The sequence below is a fragment of the Gorilla gorilla genome, chromosome 4 (assembly GCF_029281585.2).
Source record: "Gorilla gorilla gorilla isolate KB3781 chromosome 4, NHGRI_mGorGor1-v2.1_pri, whole genome shotgun sequence".
Taxonomy (NCBI): Eukaryota; Metazoa; Chordata; class Mammalia; order Primates; family Hominidae; genus Gorilla; species Gorilla gorilla.
The window spans coordinates 96464880-96484249 of NC_073228.2; the positions used below are offsets into that span (position 1 = coordinate 96464880).

At 33.9% G+C, this 19370-nt stretch overlaps 1 long non-coding RNA gene across 1 annotated transcript in view; it reads left to right on the forward strand.

Annotated features, from left to right (window-relative positions):
- The first annotated feature begins 17874 nt into the window (after positions 1 to 17874).
- The window catches only part of LOC129533518 (uncharacterized), a 78041-nt gene continuing 76545 nt past the window's right edge, over positions 17875 to 19370 (forward strand). The window contains exon 1 of the long non-coding RNA XR_008679800.2: positions 17875 to 18818. This is a non-coding gene — a long non-coding RNA (uncharacterized lncRNA). The remainder of the gene's footprint in view (positions 18819 to 19370) is intronic.

The following is a 19370-nucleotide window of genomic DNA, read 5'->3' on the forward strand; positions in this document are numbered from 1 at the left end:
TATTCCCCATTTACCAACATTTGTTTGATGGATATTCTCTACTGATAGAACTCTTTTTCTGCCCAAACAAAACATTTTAGCAGCATAGTTTGGGAAATGGAGAGCAGGATAGCTATGTGAACAAATACAATATCTCACATATCTATTGACCATTTTAATACGAAATATCACATAATTATTTTTATTAACTTGTGCACTAGAGTGTATGGCTTTTAATAAATATTTCAGAGAACTATGACCTTAATGTAGTTTTATATGTTCTAAAGTCTGAAGCAGCCTTGTAAATTATATAGTGTGCTGGATTATGAGCATGTAATAGTGCCCTATTTTTTAAAGTCTTCTAAATTAATTCTATTCATAGTAATGTTATATTGTATAATTAATCTGGTACAACTAGTTCCACATTTCATTCCTTTATTAATAAAATATAAATTCACCCATGTTTTGATCCAGAGGACAATATTTTAATTAAATTTCTAAGCAAACTCTAAGTCTCTAAAAAATACTTTAGAAAACTTCATAAGACACTTAAAGATTTAGAGCTACTTAGCAGATGCTGAGGGCAAGAAATAAAATACAAAACAAATTCAGCCACAAAATAAACTGACCTGCAAACTGACCTCCTAAGAGTTAAACTACAGAATATATTCAAGTGTGATTAATATAGTGGCTTGTCATTGAAACAAACTGGTTCCTCAGTTACATGAAACTCTCAACCAAACCTCACATATTTTGATGAACAATAAACAGAATAACTGCACAAAATATTCTCTCAGTTGAGCTACTGACTTCACATCATTGCTGTAGGAAATTGAGGCAAGTTAGCTAATTATCACTGCTGCCTCATTAGAATTTTAACAGAGAATAATGCTGATCTCTAGTAACTACTCCCTTGTTGTGGGAACGGAATAAGAGATTACCTTGTCTTCTTCTTTTATGAGGTCTAGAAATGACCTGGACATACAGGGCTGTAAGAAGAAAAAAAAAAAAACAACACAGGAGCAAAGAGAACAAGGGTTAGAAAGCAGAATGTGTGTGTGCGCGTGTGCGTGCGTGTGTGTGTGTGTGTGCATGCATGCATGTGTCTGTGTGTGTGTGTGTGTGTTCAGTGAGGTTAGGACTGTTAAAATTTGAGCAGTTCAGACTTTCCACAAGATTCTCCTTGAATCCTTTGGTCATGTCTGAATTTCCTTCAGGTGTTGAAACTTTCCACCCAAACTCAGTATTTGTACATTTTACTTGTTAACGTCTTGGATGTCAGCCAAATGATAACTAGCTATATTTCATTTGATTTTGTGCAGATAGCTTGAGATTGCCTAGCTTCTGCAGCTTTCGAGCTCTCTTGGCAAATTCGGAATGTATGTTGTATGTTTTTAAGACAATTGTCATCATTATGATACGCTCATCTGAAAACCTTAGTTTCAAAACAAAGTGTTCTTTTAAAATCATATTTCAAAGATTCCTTCTTCAAACAGGCAATCTTTCAATATTAAAATAATAAGATAGATATAAACCATAGCTTTAATTTGGGAGGAAGTGTTTGAAAAAAAAACTGGTTACAAACAGGCCTTTCTTTTCAATGATTACACTCTGAATATTGTTTTCTGATTTACATTGGCAGCTAATATTTAGAGAGACTTTTGCTACTTCTGATTCTGACCATTTCAAATTCTGGTCGTTTTAAATAGAAATATAATAGGAATTTAAAAATAAGCATAAGCATAATTTAGCTGTGCCTACTGCTTACTAGGGCTGAGTACTTGTGCAAGTTGTTCATGCCCAATGAATTCTGTCTATTTTGACTTAATAAATGTTTCCTGCATGAATAAATGAATGTCTATTATTATGTGCCAAAAATATCAGTGGTTAAAAATATGAAGATTAATAGAGCACAACTTGTGACTTTCACAAGGTTTCAGAGTGGAAAGAGGAGAGACATGAAATAAAACAATCACAACTTTTATAGCAGTATGAATAAGACACCCTGGGAGCTACAGGGAGAAAAGAATTTACCTATGACTGGGAGGTCAAGAACTTTGTGAAAGAAATTATGTTTGACCTGAGGTTTAAGAACGTCTCAGAGGCATTCTTCAAAATGACTAAACAAGATTTTGAAAATGCCATGCCAAAGAGGGAAAAATGTATAAAAACAGAAAATAAAGCCATAAAGACCAGGATGCATTGCATAATTTAAAAACCTGGTGATTAATTGCAGGAGCAGGGTTGTTCAAAATATTTGTAATGCTCAGACCTCACATAATCTTTTGGTTCACGAGAATAGTTTTGGATCTTATCATGCAAGTCAGCAGTTTTCAACATGTGTTTCTCTGTAGCACATAGGACAGATGACAGCTACATACATGACACACTACACAAGCAGAGCCAAAGAACAGTGTAATTCCTTGCACTCCATCTATGCTGTCTTTTTCTTATATAAATTAAGAAATAATATAAAAATAAGCAATGAAAATGGGATTATTACAACTTTTATTTTCCCCAAATTGATTTAGTAAGTTATTCACAAAATTGTTGATACAATTATCTCACATCATTGTACTATTAACACAATAGTGGGCCAAGCTGCTGTTAGTGTAGAAGGGAAGAGTCCACTGAATATTTTAGAAAAAGTTGTGCATGGTCACATTTTTTTAAGAAAAGGGGACATTGGTGGCAGAGAGGGAGAATAGAGGGATTACAGTGAGGACCTTCATACAGTAATTCTCAACATAGATGGGACACAGTTTTCTGGGGTGACATGGCAGACACCAGGAATTGGCTAGCTCAATCACCTTTTCTTTTTCTTTTTCTCCACTGTGGTGGGTGAAAAAATGATACTTAACTTGTCTCTCTTGCAAGGAGGATTGTGTATGTGGCTATTCAGGCTAATAAGATGTAAGCATTAGTTTGCCCAGAAGTTCTGGGAGAACTTTCCTGATTAAAGGGGCATACTGTTGGTATTTCTCCTTAATCCTTCTTTCTGTCTTGAATAAAGAGGTGATTCCTAGAATTGCACAGCCACTTTGTGTCCAGAATATCCAAGAAAATTATAGTCAACTGACATATTTTAGTTGTCTACGGCAGCCCTACTCCAGAATTCTTGTTAAAAAAACTAATTAAAAATAAACTGCCATTTATTTAAGCCATTGCATGTTGAATTTTTTTGTTCCTTGAAGATAATAGGGGATGTTTCTGGAGATCAAAGTGCTACTTTATTGAGAATTATTGTTTTAGTGATCCACTAGCATTTATGGCAGCATGTATATCTTTCAGTTGTAAAGCAATAGAGGAAAAAGGCTCAGAAATGATTTCCATTATTTTGTTGCAAGATTATTAGAATAATTCAGGTAAAATTAAAGAAGAACCACTCTGGCAATAACAGCAAGGGTGTAGAGAAGGAAATTGGAGAGAAGCAATTAATATTAGTAGAAATAAAAGCAATACAATATTTGATGTATAGAATTTAATATAGAAAATATAGAATTTAAGATATCTATAGACAATAAATGATATTGAGAAATCTTTGGAGAATATGAGCCTGAAGCTCATGAGAGGTATTAAGCAGTTAAATGCTCATATAAAATTCATAACTTAGATCAGAAGAGTTAAGCTTATAGTCCATGGTCCAAAAACACTTCTGAATGATTATACAGTTTAGTTTAGCAAATGTTTTTTTAATTGGCTAGGTTGACACTTATGGATGATCACCTGTCAAAAAATGTTTTGAAACTGCTCTAAACATGGAATGCATCAAACCCTTATAATAAAATAGAATTAATCTCAATAATCCATTTCGGTAATAGAGATAGTTTTGTTCCCACCTGCACTGTATTGATTTGCTCTATGAAATGTGTAGCCTAGGTTCATATTTGTATTCATACAGATATTCAGCTATGCAGACGCTTTTTAATTTGACATAGTCAAATTTTTCTATTTTTGCTTTTATTTTCTACATTTTTAAGCATTATATCTAAGAAATCATTGGTAAGACCAATATTAAGGATCTTCTCCCCTGTGTTCTAGAAATTTTTCAATTTTCGGTGTTACATTTAAGTCTTTAATCCATCTTGAGTTTATTTTTGTGTATAGTATAAGATAAAGGTCCAATTTCATTCTTTTGCGTGTGGAGATCCAGTTTTCCTAACACCATTTATTGAAGAGACTATCCTTTCCCAATTGTGTATTCTTGGCACCCTTGCCAAAGATCAGTTGACTGTACAAATGAATTTATTTCTGGACTCTCTATGCTATTCTATTGATATGTCTGTCTCTATGGCAGCATCATATAGTTTGACTACAGTAGATTTTTAATGTGTTTTGAAACCAGGAATTATAAAGCCTTTAACTTTGCTCTTTTTCTAGATTGTTTTCTGCTATTCAGAGTCTGCTGGGATTCCATATGAATTTTGTGATTGTTTTCTCTGTTTTTGTAAAAAACGCCATTGAGACTTTGATAGGAATTCTATTTAATTTGTAGATCACATTGGGTAGTATAGGCATCTCAATAATGTCTTTAAATTAATAAACATACGATGATGTCCCTCCACTGCATGTATTGTCTTTCCAATATATATTGTCTTTAATTTTGTTCAACAATGTTTTGTAGTTTTCAGCATGCCGATCTTTTGCCTCTTGATTAAGTTTATTTCTAAACATTTTATTCTTTTGGATGCTATTGTAAATGAGATTTTCTTCTTGATTTCCTTCTTAAATTATTCATTTTTAGTGTATGAAAACACAATTTATTTTTATATATTTATTTTGTATTCTGCAACGCTATTGAATTTGTTTGTTATTTCTAAGAGGCTTTTTGTTGTCGTTAAGTTTTTAGGCACTTTATACATAAAAGATCGTGTCATCTGCAAACCAATAACTTTATTTCTTCTCTTACAATTTCTTTAACCATTGAGCATGATGGTAACTGAGGGATTTTCATATGTGGCCTTTATTATGTCGAGGTACTTTCCTTCTACTCTTAGTTCATTGAGCATTTTTATATTGAAAAGGTGCTGAAATTTGTCAAACTTTATTTTTGTGTCTAAGGAGATGATCATGTGATTTTTACCCTTTATTCTGTTAATATGGTGTATCACACTAATTGATTTTGGTATCTTGAACTACCCTTGACCCCCAAGAATAAATCTGACCTGTTCATGGTGTATTATCCTTTTACATACTGTTAGATTCAGTTTGCTATATTTTGTGAAAATTTTTAAAGTTGTATTCATCAGGAATATTGGCCTACAGTTTTCTTTTCTTGCAGTGTCTTTGTCTGGCTTTGGTATCAGATGAAGCTAGCCTCATTAAATGAGTACAAAAGTGTCCTTTCCTTTTCAAATTTTGAACAAGTTTAGAAAAGTTTGGTGTTAGTTATTCTTTAAATGTTTGGTGGAAATCACCGATGAAGCCATCTGGTTCTGGAGGTTTCTTGGGAGGTTTTTGATTACTGATTCACTCTCTAGCAGTCTCTTATAATTCTTTTATTTTTTCCTCTGGTCATCATTTGAAATGTTTCCTCTTTCATTACTGATAATTTATTTATTTGAATAGTTTCTCTTTTTTCTAAGTTTAACCAAAGATTTATAAACTCTTAGTTTATTTTTTTCTATTGTTTTTCTAGTCTCTATTTTATTTCTGCTCTAACATTTATCATTTTCTTTCGTCTGCTATCTTTGGAATTAGTTTGTTCTTCTTTCTCTAATTCTTTGAGGTATAGAATTTGGTTGCTTCTTTAAGATCTTCCTATTATCTAAATGTAGGCATTTAATCATTGTGAACTTCTCCCTTGGTACTACTTTTACTGAATTGAATATGCTTGATATAATGTGTTTTCATTTCCATTTGTCTCAAGATGTTTTCTTACTTCCTTTTTTATTTTTTCTTTGACCCATTTGTTATTAAGAGTGTGTTCAATTTCCACATATTTGTGAATTGTACATTTTCCATCTGCTATTGATTCCTAGTTGCATTCCATTATGTTTGGAAAAGATACCTGTTACAACTTCAATCCTCTGGGTGGGTGTGGTAGCTCACACCTGTAACTGCAGCACGTTGGGAGGCTGAGGCGGGTGGATCGTTTGAGCCCAGGAGTTTGACACCATCCAGGGCAACGTGGAGATATCCTGTCTCTACATGAAATACACACATAAAAAATTCTCAGGCCATGGTGGCGCACACCTGTAGTCCCAGCTACTCCAGAGGCTGAAGCAGGTGGATCAGTTGAGTATGGTAGGTCGAGGTTGCAGTGAGCCATGATAGTGCCCCTGTACTCCAGTCTGTATAATAGTATGAGATCCTGTTTCAAAACAGAAAAAGGATAAAATCTTTTTCAATTTGTTAAGACTTGTTGTGAGCTAACATGTAATCTATTCTGCAGAATATTCTTTATGTACTTGAGAAGAACGTGTCATCCGTTGCTATTGGGTAGAATATTTTGTGTATGTCTGTTATGTCCGTTTTGTCTATAGCATTGTTCAAGTCTCCTGTTTCTTTCTTGATCTTCCATATTAATATTGTACATATTATTGAAAGTGGGGTATTGAAATCTCCTACTATTATGGTGTGGATTTCTATTTTTTCCTCCAGTTAGGTCAATGTTTGTTTCACATATTCAAGTGCTCTGATGCTGTGTGCACATATATTTATAATTGTCATATTATCCTAGAGAATTGACTATGTTCTTATTATGTAGTGTCCCTTTTTGTCTCTTGTGCACATTTTTTACTTAAAGTCTCTTTTGTCTGACATAAATATGGCCACCGCTGCTTTCTTTTGGTAATCATTTGCATAGAATATCTCTTTTCCATTATTTCACTTTCAGCCTATGTGTGACTTTACAGCTAAAGTGAGTCTCTTTTAGACAGAATAGAGTTGGCTGTCTTTAAGAAACCCACTCTATGTTTCTTGGGTGCAAAGTTTAATCCATCTCTATTTTCCTCTCTTGCTATCTTTTTCTGTATTTCATTGTATCTTTTTTTGTATTTCATTGGGGTTTTTTATGTAGTGATATGCTTTGATATCTTTCTTATTTTTTGTGATTTTCTACAGACATTTATGAAATGTTTATGTGGAGTTTACATAAAACAACTTATACTTATTATATTTTAATCTGATCAAAACTTAACTTCAATTGCATATGAAACCTCTATATTTTCACCTCTTTTATATCCACACTATGTATTACTGATGTCACAGTTACATCTTTTTATGTTGTGTATTCATTAATAATTCATATAGTTATAATGTTTAATACTTTTTTCTGTTAACTTCTATACCAGAATTTAAAGTGAATTATGCACCACTGTTTTAGTATTACATCTCTCCTTATTTGTATGTATATGTGTGTGTGTGTATATATATAAATATAAATATTTGTATATATTTATATATATAAATATAAGTATTTGTATATATTTATATATATAAATATAAATATTTCTATATATTTATATAGAGATAGAAATATTTCTATATATTTATATAGAGATAGAAATATTTCTATATATTTATATAGAGATAGAAATATTTCTATATATTTATATAGAGATAGAAATATTTCTATATATTTATATAGAGATAGAAATATTTCTATATATTTATATAGAGATAGAAATATTTCTATATATTTATATAGAGATAGAAATATTTCTATATATTTATATAGAGATAGAAATATTTCTATATATTTATATAGAGATAGAAATATTTCTATATATTTATATAGAGATAGAAATATTTCTATATATTTATATAGAGATAGAAATATTTCTATATATTTATATAGAGATAGAAATATTTCTATATATTTATATAGAGATAGAAATATTTCTATATATTTATATAGAGATAGAAATATTTCTATATATTTATATAGAGATAGAAATATTTCTATATATTTATATAGAGATAGAAATATTTCTATATATTTATATAGAGATAGAAATATTTCTATATATTTATATAGAGATAGAAATATTTCTATATATTTATATAGAGATAGAAATATTTCTATATATTTATATAGAGATAGAAATATTTCTATATATTTATATAGAGATAGAAATATTTCTATATATTTATATAGAGATAGAAATATTTCTATATATTTATATAGAGATAGAAATATTTCTATATATTTATATAGAGATAGAAATATTTCTATATATTTATATAGAGATAGAAATATTTCTATATATATAGAGATAGAAATATTTCTATATATTTATATAGAGATAGAAATATTTCTATATATTTAGATAGAGATAGAAATATTTCTATATATTTAGATAGAGATAGAAATATTTCTATATATTTAGATAGAGATAGAAATATTTCTATATATTTAGATAGAAATAGAAATATTTCTATATATATTTATATAGAAATAGAAATATTTCTATATATAAATAGAAATATTTATATATATTTCTATATATAAATAGAAATATTTATATATATATTTCTATATAAATAGAAATATTTATATATATATTTATATATAAATAGAAATATTTATATATATAAATAGAAATATTTATATATATTTATATATAAATAGAAATATTTATATATATTTATATATAAATAGAAATATATATTTCTATTTATATAAATATATATAAATATTTATATATATTCATATAATTATTTATATATAAATATAATTATTTATATATATTCATATATATATTTATATATAAATATATATATATTCATATATATATTTATATATAAATATAAATATATATATTTATATATTAATATATAATATATATAAAATATATAATATATATTATATATTAAATATATAATATATTATATAATATATTATATATAAAATATATAATATATATTATATAATATATTATATATAAAAAATATAATATATATAATATAATATATATATACATGCAAAGATATATATATATCTTTGTCCGTGGGCTTTATATTTTTGTGTGCTTTTGTTTTTATGTTTTTGTTTTGTTTTTATGTTTATGTTTTTGTTTTATATTTACTGTCTTTTTGTTTCAACTTGAAAGACTCCCTTTGACATTTCTTATAATGTAGATCTAGTGGTAGACTCCCTTAGCTTATGTTTATAAGAAATAGTTTTTCTCACCACTATTTTCCAAGGTAAGTTTTGATGAGTGTAGTATTCTTAGTTGGCAGGCTTATTTTTTACTTTTAACACCTCAAAAAGATAATCACAATCCTTATAAGATGTCTGCTGAGAAATTTATTTGTAGTCTTACAAAAGCTCTCTTGTATGTGATTAGTTGCTTTTATCTTACTGCTCCTGAAATTCTGTTTGTCTTTGACTTTTGACAAGTTGATTATTATCTATCTTGGTGAGATCTTCTTTAGACTTATTTTACTTGGGAAATTTGGAGTTCTTGAATCTAGATGTACATTTCCTGCAACACAGTAAGGAAGGTTTTGCCATTATTTCTTTTTGTTATTGTCATTGTAACTTTTACTTTAGGTTTTGGGGTACATGTGAAGGTTTGTTACACAGGTAAACTCATGTCATGGGGATTTGTTGTACAGATTTTCTTTTTTATCACCAAGTTATTAAGCCGAGCATCAGTAGTTATCTTTTCTGCTCTTCTCGCTCCTCCCACCCTCCACCCTCAAGTAGATCCCAGTGTCTGTTGTTTTCTTCTTTGTGTTCATAAGTTTTCATTGTTTAGCTTCCACTTATAAGGGAGTACATGCAGTATTTGGTTTTCCGTTCCTGTGTTATTTTGCTAAGGATAACAGCCTTTAGCTCCATCCATGTTCTTGCAAAATACATGATCTCCTTCTTTATTATGGCTGCATAGTATTTCATAGTGTATATGTACCACATTTTATTAATGGAATCTACCATTGATGGACATTTAGGATGATTCTATGTCTTTGATATTGTGTTAGTACAGTAATGAACATTCTTGTGCATGTGTCTTTGTGGTAGAATGATTTATATTTCTCTGGGTACATACCCAGTAATGGGATTGCTGGGTTGAATGGTAGTTCTGCTTTTAGGTCTTTAAGGAATCACTATACTGCTTTCCACAATGGTTGAAGTAATTTACACTCCCACCAACAGTGTGTTAGTCTTCCCTTTTCTCTGTAATTTTTGTAGCATCTGTTACTTTTTGAGTTTTTAATAATAGCTATTCTGACTGGTGTGAGCTGGTATCTCAATATGGTTTTGATTTGCATTTCCCTAATGATTAGTGATATTGAGCTTCTTTCATATGCTGGTTGCCTGCATGTATGTCTTCTTTTGAGAAGTGTCTGTTCATGTCCTTTGCCCATGTTTTAATGGGATTGTTTTTCTCCTGTAAATTTGTTTAAGTTCTTTACAGATGCTGGATATTAAACCTTTCTCAGATGCACAGTTTGCAAATATTTTCTCCCATTCTGTAGGTTCTTTATTTACTTCATTGATAGTTTCTTTTGCTGTGCAGAATCTCTTAAGTTTAATGAGATCCCACTTGTCAATTTTTGCTTTTGTTGCGATTGGTGTGTTTGTCATGAAATCTTTGTCCCTTCTTGTGTCCAAGATGGTATTCCCTAGGTTTTCTTCCAGAGTTTTTATAGTTTTGTGTTTTACATTTAAGTTTTAATCCATATTGAGTTGATTTTTGCATATGGAGTAAAGAAGGGGTCCAGCTTCAGTCTTCTACATATAGCTAGCCAGTTATTCCAGCACCATTTATTGAACAGAACGTCTTTTCCCCATTGATTATTTTTGTCAGCTTGTCAAAAAAAATCAGGTGATTGTAGGTATGTGGTCTTATTTCTGGGCTCTCTATTCTGTTCCATTTGTCTATGTGTCTGGTTTTATACCAGTTCTATGCTGATTTGGTTACTGTGCCCCTGTAGTACAGTTTTAAGTCAGGTAACATGACATCTCCAGCTTTGCTCTTTTTGCTTACAATTGCTTTGGCTATTCGGGCACTTTTTTGGTTCCATATGAATTTTAAAATAGCTTTTTTCTTGTTCTGTGAAAAATGTCATTGGTAGTATAATATAGTAGTGTCGTTTTAAGTCGGGTAACATGACGCCTCCAGCTTTGTTCTTTTTGCTTACAGTTGCTTTGGCTATTTGGGCACTTTTATGGTTCCATATGAATTTTAAATTAGCTTTTTACTTGTTCTGTGAAAAATGTCATTGGTAGTTTCATAGGAATAGTATTGAATATGTAAATTATTTTGAGCAGTATGGCCATTTTAATGATATTGATTCTTCCTATCCATGAGCATGGAATATTTTTCCACTTGTGTCATCTCTGACTTCTTTGAGCAGTGTTTTATAATTCTCATTGTAGAGATCTTTCACCTCCCTGGTTAGCTGTATTTCTAGGTATTTTGTTCATTTTGTGGCAATTATAAATGGGATTGCCTTTCTGATTTGGCTTTTGCCTGGGCTGTTATTGGTGTATAAAAATGCTAGTGAGTTTTGTACATTGATTTTGTATCCTGAAACTTAGCTGAAGTTGTTTATCAGATCAAGGAGCTTTTGGGCAGAGACTATGGGATTTTCGAGATAAAGAATCATATTGTCTGCAAATAGAGATAGTTGACTTCCTCTCTTCCTATTTGGATGCCCTTTATTTCTTTCTATTGCCTGATTGCTCTGGCTAGGACTTCCACTACTGTGTTGAATAGGAGTGGTGAGAGAGGACATCCTTACCTTGTGCAGGTTTTCAAGGGGAATGCTTTCAGCTTTTGCCCAATCAGTATGATGTTGGTTGCGGGTTTGAAACAGATGACTTTTATTACTTCAGGTATGTTTCTTCAATACCTAGTTTATTGAGAGGTTTTAACTTGAAGGGGTGTTGAAATGTATCAAAAGTCTTTTCTGGATTGATTGAGGTATGGTGGTGTTTGCGTTTAGTTTTGTTTATGTGATTAATAACACTTGTTGAATTGCATGTTGAACCAATCTTGCAGCCCAAGGATGAAGCCTACTTGATCATGGTGGATTAAGTTTTTGGTTTGCTGCTGGATTCAGTTTGCAAGTATTTTGTTGAGGATTTTTGTATCAAAGTACATTAAGGATATTGACCTGAAGTGTTCTTTTTTGTTTTGTCTCTGATAGGTTTTGGTATCAGGATGATGCTGGCCTCATAGAATGAGTTGGGAAAAAGTTACTACTCCTTATTTTTTTGGAACAGTTTTTGTAGGAAAAGTACCAGCTGCTCATTGTACATAATTGGTAGAATTCAGCTGTGAATCCATCAGGTCCTGGAATTTTTTTTCCCTGTTGGTAGGCTATTTATTACTGATTCAATTTCAGAGCTCCTTATTGGTCTGTTCAGGAAATCAATTTTTTCCTGGTTCTGTCTTGGGAGGGTGTACATGTCTAGGAATTTATCCATCTCTTCTAGATTGATATGGTTTGGCTGTGTCCCCACCCAAATCTCATCTTGAATTCCCACATGTTGTAGGAGGGACCCAGAGGTAAGGTAACTGAATCATGGGGGCAGGTCTTTCCCGTGCTGTTCTCATGATAGTGAATAAGTCTCACAAGATCTGATGGCCTTATAAGATGGAGTTTCTCTGCACAAGCTCTCTGTTTGCCTGCTGCCATCCACGTAAGATATAACTTGCTCCTCCTTGCCTTCCACCATGATTGTGAGGCCTCCGCAGCCATGTAGAACAGTAAGTCCATTAAACCCGTTTCTTTTGTAAATTGTCCAGGCTTGGGTGTGTCTTTATCAGCAGCATGAAAATAGACTACTACAGTAAATTGGTACCAAGAGAGTGGGGCACTACTGAAAACATACCCAAAAATGTGGAAGTGACTTTGGAACTGAGTAACAGGAACAGGTTGGAACAGTTTAGAGGGCCTATAAGAAGAGAGGAAAATGAGGGAAAGTTTGGAACTCCCTAGAGACTTCCTGAATGGCTTTGACCAAAATGCTGATAATGATGTGGACAATGAAATCCAGGCTGAGGTAGTCTCAGATGAAGATGAGGAACTTGTTGGGAACTGGAGCAAAAGTGATTCATGTTATGTTTTAGCAAAGGGAATACAGCATTTTGCCCTTGCCCTAGAGATCTGTGGAACTTCGAACTTGAGAGAGATGATTTAGGGTACCTGGCAGGAGAAATTTCTGAGCAGCAGTGCATTCAAGAGGTGACTTGGGTGCTGTTAAAGGTATTTAGTTTTATAACGGAAGGAGAGCATAAAAGTTTGGAAAATGTGCAGCCTGACAATGTAATAGGAAAGAAAATCCCATTTTCTGAGAAGAAAGTCAAGCCAAATGCAGACATTTGCATAAGAAACAAGGAAACAAATGTTAATCACCAAGATAATGGGGAAAATGTCTCCAGGAATTTTCAGAGATTTTCATGGCAGCCCCTCCATCACAGGCACAGAGGCATAGGAGGAAAAGGTGGTTTTTTGGGCTAGGCCCAGGGTCCCCATGCTGTCTGCAGCCTCTTGACTTGGTGCCCTGCATCCCAGCTGCTCCAGCCATGGCTGAAAGGGGCCAACATAGAATTTGGGCTGTAGCTAAGGAGGGTGAAAGTCTGAAGCCTTGGTAGCTTCCACATGACGCTGAGCCTGCCAGTGCACAGAAGTCAAGAATTGGGGTTTGGGAAATTCTGCCTAGATTTCAGAGGATATATGGAATTGCCTGGATGTCTAGGCAGAAGTTTGCTGCAGGGGTGGGGCTCAAATGGAGAACCTCTGCTAGGGCAGTGCAGAAGGGAAATGTGGAGTCAGGTATCCCACACAGAGTCCGTACTGGGGTACCACCGTGTGGAGCTGTGAGAAGAGGGCCACCATCCTCCAGACCTCAGAATGGTAAATCCATTGACAGCTTGCACCATGCACCTGGAAAAGCTGCAGACATTCAATGCCAGCCTGTGAAAGCAGTCAGGAGGGAGGCTGTCCCATGCAAAGCCCCAAGGGTGTAGCTGCCCAAGACCATGGGAACCCACCTCTTGCAGCAGCATGACCTAGATGTTAGACCTGGAGTCAAAGGAGATCATTTTGGAGCTTTAAGATTTGACTGCCCCACGGGATTTTGGACTTGCATGGGGACTATAGCCCCTTTGTTTTGGCCAATTTCTTCCATTTGGAATGGCTGTATTTACCCAGTGCCTGTACCGCTACTATATCTAGGAAGCAATGAACCTGCTTTTGATTTTACAGGCTCATAGGTGGAAGGAACTTGCCTTGTCTAGGATGAGACTTTGGACTGTGGACTTTTGAGTTAATGCTGAAATGAGTTAAGACTTTGGGGGAATTGTTGGGAAGGCATGATTGGTTTTGAAATATGAGGACATGAGATTTGGGAGAGGCCAGGCATGAAATGATATGGTTTGGCTCTGTTCTTACCCAAATCCCATCTCGAATTCCCATGTGTTGTGGGAGGGACCTGGTGGGAGGTAATGGAATCATGGGGGCAGGTCTTTCCCCTGCTGTTTTCACAATAGTGAATTAGTCTCATGAGATCTGATGGCCTTATAAGGCGGAGTTTCTCTGTACAAGCTTTTCTTGCCTGCCACCATCCACGCAAGATGTAACTTGCTCCTTCTTGACTTTCATCGTAGTTTTGAGGCCTCCCCAGCCATGTGGAACTGTAAGTCCATTAAACCTCTTTCTTTTATAAATTGCCCTGTTTTGGGTATGTCCTTATCAACAGTGTGAAAATGGACCAAAACATAGGTTTTCTAGTTTGTGTGCATAGAGGTGTTCAGAGTAGTTTCTGATGGTTATTTTTATTTTTGTGGGGTCAGTGGTAACATTCCCTTCATCATTTCTAATCACGTTTATTTGGATTTTCTCTCTTTTCTTCTTTATTACTGTAGCTCTTTGCCTATCTGTCTGATTCATTAATCTTTTGAATGGTTCTTTATGTCTCAATTTCCTTTGGCTCAGCTCTGATTTTGGTTATTTCTTGTCTTCTGCTAGCTTTGGGGTTGATTTGTTCTTGTTTCTCAAATTCTTTCAGTTATTATGTTAGGTTGTTAATTTGAGATCTTTCTAACTTTTTGATGTGGGCATTGAGTGCTGTGAATTTCCCTCTTAACACTGCCTTAGCAGTGTCCCAGAGATTCTTTTTTCTCATTAGTTTCAAAGAAATTTTTGATTTCTATGTTAATTTCTTTATTTACCCCCAAATAATTCAGAAGCATGTTGTTTAATTTTTATTTAATTGCATGGTTTTGAGCAATGCTCTTGGTCTTGACTTCTATTTTTATTTCACTGTGGTCTAAAAGTATGCTTGGTATGATTTCAGTTCTTTCATATTTGTTGAGGATTGTTTTATGTCCAATTATGTGGTCAGTTTTAGAGTATGTGCCATGTGACGATGAGAAGAATGTATCTTCTGTTTTTTTGGAGTGGAGAGATCTGTAGAGGTCTATCAGATCTATTTGGTCCAATATTGAGTTCAGGTCCTGAATATCTTTGTTAATTTTCTGCCTCAATAATCTGTTTAATATTGTCAAATTCTCTCACTATTATTGTGTTGGAGTCTATGTCTCTTAGTTGATATCTAAGAACTTGATTTATGAATCTGGGTACTCCTGTGTAGGGTGCATATATATTTAGGATAATTAGGTCCTCCCATTGAATTGAACCCTTTACCATTATGTAATGACCTTCGTTGTCTTTTTTGACCTTTATTGGTTTGGTTTTATTTCTGTTTTGTCTGAAATTAGGATTACAACTCCTGCTTTAGGTGATCTATAAGTGGGTCCTTTTTTACTTTAGTAAAATGCAAATAATTGGAAACTAATAGAGCAACAAAAGGATGTGATCGTTACTGAAGTCATTCAGTTTCTTTCCCTGTCACCTATCCCTTTTAAGATGCTCCGAGTTTTTCTACCATTTTTAGCATACCACAGTAAGATTCAGTTGAGGGAGAGGATTCCTTTGTTTAATAAACAGATGTAAAGATTATTTAAAATGGAAAAATGCGAAAACGGAACTTGCTTGACTGGCAGTTCTCAGAACTGGATACATGTATACATGGCAAGTCAGTCCACTTCTACGTGGAAACATGTCAAGGGAAATGTAATGGTCAGATTCTAATATCTCACAAGAAGCTGTCCCATTAAATGGGCAGATAAGAATCTATACCACAGAATCTATGCTGCTTCTAACCTGGAAAACCGATAATATGGTGCTCTAACTTGTTTATTGAAAAATAATTTATGCAAAGCACACATATGATATTTCCACTCAAACATGTAATTTTGCATGGAACTTCCCAAAACAAATTGATTGCAAAATGATTTGCTGAGTAACTGAATGAGTTTATTTCATTAATAACCTTTTAAATATTATGTCCAAAGACTCCTACCAAAAATATCAATTGGATTTTGAGGCAATTGATTTTGAATCATTCTTTCTAGTAGTAATTAGAGAATAGAGCCATTTAACCTTTAAGGCCACTCCTATTTTATTACAATAAAATCATATTCACATGTAATAGATCAAATGTTCTTTTTTGTTCTCTATAGCAACAGAGGCTTGAATTCCACTCATATGAAATTATTTATTGGGTCAACAAATATATATTCAGGATCTACTATTCAGTGGACATTCAGGATCTACTATTATTGGCACTGAGGATAGAGTTGTAAATAAATCAGTAACTGTCTAAAAGCAACTTACATTTTAGTGGGTGTAGTTAATATTGATATGGTTAATACTGAGTGTCAACTTGATTGGATTGAAGGATGCAATGTATTGTTCCTGGGTGTGTCTGTAAGGGTGTTGCTGAAGGAGATTAACATTTGAGTCAGTGGACTGGGAGAGGCAGACCCACATCGATCTGGGTGGGCATCATCTATTCAACTGCCAGCATGGCTAGAATAAAGCAGAGACACAAGTGTGGAAGGACTTGACTTGCTGAGTCTTCTGGCCTTCATCTTTTTCCCATGACGGATGCTTCCTGCCCTCGAACATTAGACTCCGAGTTCTTCAGCTTTTGGACTCGGGCTTAGACCAGTGGTTTGCCAGGGACCCTTGAGTCTTCAGCCACAGACTGAAGGTTGCTATGTCAGCTTCCCTACTTTTGAGGTTTTGGAACTTGGACTGGCTTCCCTCCTCCTCAGCTTGCAGACTGCCTAGTGTGGAACTTCACCTTGTGATCATGTGAATCAATACTCCTTAATAAACTTCCCCTCATATGTACATCTTTTTCCTTTAGAGAACGCTGACTAATAGGGTGGAGTAGACAGGTAAGAGAAAACCGAGGCCATACATGATTTAAGATAGGTAGTGATAAGTGCAATGAGGAAGAAAAAAGAGCAGCGTAAAGAGAATAGAGAGTGAAGGAAGAGGGCCTAATTTACATAGGATGGTCAGAGAGATCTTCTTTGTAGAGGTGACATTTTAGTCAATATTGCTGAAGTTGAGAAACCAAGTGCTGTAGTAAGGTTAAAGCAGTTTATTTTGGACTTTGAACTCCATACTTTAGTCATACCTATTAATGTTTGCATATTGGGAAATGCAGCTCTAGGCTGTTCACCACTTTGAAATACTATTCCGATAAGAGGAGGCACAATGCAATTATTTAGATTTTCTCATAATAAATTACCATTATATTGCAGACCTGTATGGGAGATTACATGTAGATGTCCTTAATTGAAGTTTTGGCTGTTTGCTAACTCACTTATGACCTCACTTCACTAGTTTCCGAAGTGTTGGGGGAGAGGAGAAGGGGGCTAACTCACCTTCCTGCAAGGTACTTTGTTATCTATGTAAAGGGAGCACAAAGACATTTCACATAAATGATGTTTTTGGCTTCCAATTTTTTTAAGTTATATAGTAGCAGCATCACTTAATGAATGACCTGGCTGTGTCCATAAGATATTAAGTCATTAAAATATGCTAATAGGAGGAGGATGGAAGATACAAATCTACTTTATTTGATTTCCCTACAGAACATTCTCACTGACCCTTACTCTTGAACTTGAATGAAAAACAACAACCAGAAGCTAATACTGACCTCATTCACGTTAATCCATTGCAGAATACTGTCCGTGGAGTCAAAAACACAAGAAACAATCAACAAGAGATTAAAACCAGTTTATTTTGTCTCTAAGACATTTCTCCTCAGGTTGATAGATGCGAAAGTGAACAATAGTAAAATAGTCATGCATATAATTCATCTTCTCACAGAGAATTATGACTTTAAAAACACAGACTTACAATCTGTAAGTCAGGAAGGAGGAAGGCCATTTTTAGAGAGCAAGACCCTCATATAGTATGTCATTACCAATAAGTTTACTCTGCTTTTTATTTAAGAATAAAGAAACTGAATACTTGAAATTCATTTTTCTTACTTCTGCCAGTTGTTTACTGTTGTTTACCGAGAACATAGCTTATTTTATACCTCATAGAGTTCCTGCATTTTCCTGAGTCACTGTTACTTGGTCACTCACTGAATACATTTTATTGAGGGTTTACCAATTGCCAATTGCCAGTCACTGTTGTAGGTGCTGTGGGGCAAGAGAGATTAAGACCTTGGCCTCTAAGTAATATTAAATAGATGATAATGTGATAGAAAGTGACAGCTGGAGTGAGAGACTGTGCTTGAGTTAGGGTAATCAAGAAAGGTCTCATAGAAGAAGTGGTTAGGTAAGACTGGGTGTAGTCATGTGAAGATGTAGAGAAGAACTTTCCAAGCAGAAGAGACACAAAATGCAAAAGCTATGAGATGGGCAAGAGCATATGTGTTAATAAGACAGAAGGAAAGCCTGTGTGGATGAGCAACGGGAAAAGAGAAGAGAAAAGAAAAGAAAGATGAAGTCTGAAGTCTAAGGAACAGGAACAAGTCTGAATCTTGTACAGCCTTGCAGCCCATGGTAAGGAGTTTAAAGTTTATTCTGGTGGAGATGGGGAGCATTGATGGGTTTTTAAGTAGGTGCATGATATTATCCAACTTGTAATTTAGAAAATCACTCGAGCATGCTTCTAGGGAGGGTTATTGTAAATTGAGAATGCATCACAGTGAAAACGGAGAGAAGGCTGCCGCAGTAGTTCAGGCAAGAGGTGATAATATCTAGGACTAAGATTATATTGAAGATAATAACTAATGGATTCAGGATTAATTTTTCTTGTAGATAGTACTCAACTATTGAACAAAATATTAGATGTGAAGAAAAGTTTAAAATGAAAGGATCACAACAGGTTTTGCTGTAAGGAACTAATTGGACAGATAGTGGTGCCATTTTATGAGTAGGGAAACTTAGTGAATTTAAGGAGGATGGAATAAATTGTCCTGTTTTGGCTGTTAAGTCAGGGGGAGTATTTGCAGTATGGGCTGTAACAAGGGAGAAACAGAAGGATACTTCCTACCATTAGCATCCTGCTGATGATGCAAAAACGTTGAGAATTATATAACAGCAGCTATACTT